Here is a 4573-nt window from a genome sequence, read left to right as displayed (position 1 = left end):
AATAAATCTAAGAGCTGGTTCTTTCAAAAATATTTAAAAGGTAACACAACCAAGAAAGCAAAAATACACAAAATAAGAAATTAGGAAAAAATTTAATATTTCACAAAAGACTGCTTTGTTCAACTTGATGTGAATACAGTCGAAAACCCGGACAGACACAGAGGAGACTTCTGACCAAGATGGAGGCCTAGACTGACATGTTCCATCTCTCTCCACAACCAAGAAAGAATACAACTACCACAAAACCAGAAATAATCAGAAGTTCCAGAAAATAAATGGAAGTCCAACGTATGAAGTTATAAAGAAGTGGTGCTTGTCCGAATGGGTAGGAGGGGCGAAGCTGGGGCAGGAGGTTAAGCTGTGCTGGCAGCCCGCAGCAGCAGCAGCGATGGCAGCAGGATGGCGCTAAGTTCGGCAGCCGTCCGTCTCGAGAGACGATGGTGTAGCTTCTTAAGAGTCTATCTGCACCGCCGAGAATGGCTGTGCAGTCCGACTCAGGAGTGACACGGTATCTGTCTCCTCCCGTGTTGAATCGACATCTTGCGATGACGCTGGAGTGTCCTATCCAGTGAAGCTGAAGCTACAGAGCCTGGGCAGGGTGATATGGAGGGTCTACTGTTGCCCATGCAGCAGACCCCCCCCTCTCTTTGCAGCTGAAGGGTCCAAGGGAAAGACGGAGTCAATACAGCTTGGCTTCAGGTGCGCCGCAGGAGTTGCCGGTGTTGACTACAACGTCAAACCGCCTTAGGGACTCCGGCTCCGGATTTTCTGTCGGGGTTTACTCCCTTAGCCTTTCCCCTGAAGAGGTATGCCGCAAGGCAGCGGAGGTTTTTTGGAGTCAGAGAAGTTCCTGGGGAGCACCCCCAGCTGCAGACAGGACCCATCAGCTTGCAATTTCAACACCGGAGAGGGCAGACCCCCCAATGTCTTGGACTGTGAGGCCCGGAGGGCATGGGGATGGAGGAGGAAGCTCTGGTCTCACTGCAGAGAGTGAATGGCACCCCCACCCCCACACAAAGTGCCACACTGTGGTGAGAAGGGTCATCTGGTCGTGACGAATGCATGGGGCTCTGCCCCCTATAGTGTAGGAGATGTGTCAGCCACACCCAGGAAGCAAAGGTAAACACAAAATTGTCAGGATGGCACAGATCATGACAGAAATCCCAGTGACACAGCTGACCATCCAGCAAATATCGAATCTAATGAAGCAGCAGATAGGAAATCTTTCTAAGGCACAGTTCAGAGCTTTGGTTATATGAATGCTTACAGACCTAACAGCAGATCTTAAACAAGACAGGGAAGGAATGAAGGCTAGTCCTGCTTAAATGAATAAAAACACATATGAAACTAGTGGTGAGGGAAAGAAAACCAAGGAGCAAATCAACAAATCGAAACATAGGGAAGGAAGAAACAGTCAACTAGTGCAGAAAGGGGAAACGAAAAGTGAGGAAAATGAGAAGAGGCTCAGAAACCTATGGGACAGCTATAAGCAGGCCAACATCCAAATCATAGGGTTGCCAAGAAGGTGAAGAAGAACTAGGAATCGAAAAATTATGTGAAAAAATAATGAAGCAGAACTTCCCTAACTTGGGGAAGGAAATAGACTTACAGGTCCAGGAAGCACAGAGAGTTCCAAAAACACTGGACCCAGGGAGAACCACATCAAGACACATTATAATCAAAATGTCAAAAATTAAGGATAAAGAGAGAATCCTAAAAGCAGCAAGAGAGGAGAGGAGAATTATGTACAAAGGGGTCCCAATAAGACTATCAGCTGATTTCTCAAAAGAAACTCTGCAAGCAAGAAGGGACTGGCAAGAAATATTCAAAGTAATGAAAAGCAGAAATACAACCACGATTACTCTATCCAGCGAAGCTGTCATTCAGGATAGAAGGACAGAGAAAGTGCTTCCAGGACAAAGTAAAACTGAAGGAGTTCATCGGATCCAAACCACTGTTATATGAAACGTTGAAGGGACTTGTTTAGGAGAAAGAGGATCAAAACTATGAACATTAAAATGAAAACTGTATCACAACAACCAACAACAGAAACTAAGGAACTGAAATAAAGGCAAACTAAGCAGGCAGCGAGAGTGGGAAAAGAATTATAGGTATGGGGAACATTATGGGGGGAGGTCAGCGGGTAGGGAGAAGGGGAAAAGGGTGGGAGATGGTACAGGAATTAAGAAGCATAGTAGGAGGGAGTGGAGTAGGCAGAAAGATGTTGAGAAGCACTATATGCACAACCAATGGGCATGGACTAAGTGGAGGACAAGTGGAAGGAGGGAGGTTACTGGGTAGAGGGGAACAAAGGGAAAAGAAATTGGGACAACCGTAATAGCATAATCAATAAAGCATATTTAAAAATAAATTCAATAAAATCTGGGTGAACTGGATAATTTGTTTTAAGGAAAACATAGTTTATCAAAATTACCTCTAGAAGAGTTTTTAAAATCTAAATTGTAAAATTGCCACACAAGAAACATAGAAGGTTGTCAAAGGTAAAAGAAGGTTGCTTCTCCAACTTGGCCTTGATTGGAAACACAGACCGCTCAAGAGCACCTGAGCCCACTGCGCCCTCTTGTAGCGATTGCCATCCGTGTGCCACGGGAATGTGTAAAACAGGTGACACCTGACCATTTAGTCAGGGGCGCTGACCTCTTCTCCCTTAGACTGTCAAATAAAAAAACGACAACAGCCAACACAACGATAGTTGTCCAGTGTGAATGAATCAAAATTACATCTATTTTTGGTCAGATCGGCAAAAATATTGTTTTTGGCGTGCCACAGGATTTTAGTAATTAGTTTATGTGCCGTGAGATGAAAGGGGTGATGCTGCTTGAAAGGGCCATAACATGCCTCCCTGCAGTCTTGTTCCAGTCCCGCTTCCTTGTGGTTTTGGTCATTTACCTTCCCAGAGGAAGCATCAAGCCCAGACATTCTTGGCTGGGCAATGATCAAAGGCCAGGATAGTTTAATGGCACTTAAATTACTGCAGAATAAAAGCAAAGAAAGACACCAATTTTTTATGACATGAGCAGTTATGCTGATTCTGAAGCCAAATAACTTTAGACATTGAAAAAGAAAATTGTAGCCCACTTTCACTTTTGAATGTCAATGTAAAAAATCATAAATAAAGTATTAGCAAACAGAATCAAGCTCTATACTTTTTAAGATCATTGAATTTATTAGGGTTACACTGGTTAATAAAATTATATAGGTTTCAAGTGTACAATTTTATAAAACATCATATGTATATTGCATTGTGTTCACCACCCAAAGTCAAGTCTCCTTCCATCACCATTTACCCTTCTTTATCCTCTGCTACCTCCCTCCCCCCACTTCCCTCTGGTCATTGCCATGCTGTTGTCTGTGTCTATGAGATTTATTTAATTTTCTTCTTAATCTTGTTACCTATTTTACCTAACCTTCCAACCCCTGTCGCCTCTGATGGCTGTCAGTCTGTTCTCTATTACTCTTTCTATTTTGTTTATTTTTTTCATCGATTCCACATATAAGTGAAATCATGTGGTATTTGTCTTTCTCTTCCTGACTTAATTCACTTAGTATAATGTTCTCCAGGTCCATCCATGTTGTTACAAAAGGTGAGTTCCATCTTTTTATGGGTGAGTAGTATTCCATCATGTAAATGTACTGCAGCTTTTTCATCCACTCTATTGATGCGCACTTGGGTTCCTTCCAAATCCTGGCTATTGTATATAATGCAGCAATGAACATAGGGGTTTACATATCTTTCGAATCAGTATTTTGGGTTTCTTCAGATAAATTCCCAGTGGAATCACTGGGTCATAACACTGCTTTCCACTGTGGCTGCAAAAATAGACATTTCCAACATTGCAAAGGGTTTCCTATTCTCCACATCCTCACCAGTACTTGTTGTTTGTTGATTTATTGATGATAGCCATTCTGACAGGTGTGAGATGGTATCTCATTGTGGTTTTAATTTGCATTTCTCTGATGATTAGTAACATTAAGCATTTTTTCATATATCTATTGATCATCTGTATGTTCTCTTAAGATAAGTGTCTATTCAGGTCCTTTGACCATTATGTTTATTTTATTTAAAAATTTATTTATTGATTTTTATTGCATTTTTTCCCATTACCACTTATACCCCCATGCTCTCTTCCACCTCCACCCCCTATTTTTTCCCCACCCCTGCAATCACCACACTGTTGTCTGTGTTTATGAGTTCTTTCTCTCTTAAAAAAAAAAAATGGAATGCTTCACAAATTTGCATGTCATCCTTGTGCAGGGACCATGCTAATATTCTTTATATCATTCCAATTTTAATATATGTGCTGCTGAAGTAAGCACTCTCTCTCTCTCTCTCTCTTTTTTCTCTCAATTTCTCACACCCAAAACTCCACCCCCAGAGCTGTGAGCCTGTTCTCTGCATCTGGCTCTATTTTGCTTGTTAATTAATTTTGCTTATGAGATTCTACATATGAGAAAAATCATATGGTACTTTCTCTGATTGGCTTATTTCACTTAGCATTATATTCTCCAGGTTCATCTATGCTGTAACAAAGGGTAAAATTTTCTCCTTTTT

The 4573-nt window shown here is 41.7% G+C and overlaps 1 non-coding gene across 1 annotated transcript; it reads right to left on the bottom strand.

The window, feature by feature from the left end:
* Positions 1-4231: 4231 nt before the first annotated feature.
* On the bottom strand, positions 4232-4338 carry LOC149997435 (U6 spliceosomal RNA). The gene has a single exon (XR_016507373.1). It is a non-coding gene; the product is annotated as a U6 spliceosomal RNA (small nuclear RNA).
* Between the last annotated feature and the right edge of the window lie 235 nt (positions 4339-4573).

This window comes from Furipterus horrens, unplaced genomic scaffold (assembly GCF_987537825.1).
Source record: "Furipterus horrens unplaced genomic scaffold, mFurHor1.1.pri manual_scaffold_11, whole genome shotgun sequence".
Classification (NCBI taxonomy): domain Eukaryota; kingdom Metazoa; phylum Chordata; class Mammalia; order Chiroptera; family Furipteridae; genus Furipterus; species Furipterus horrens.
This window is presented reverse-complemented; position numbering and strand designations above follow the sequence as displayed.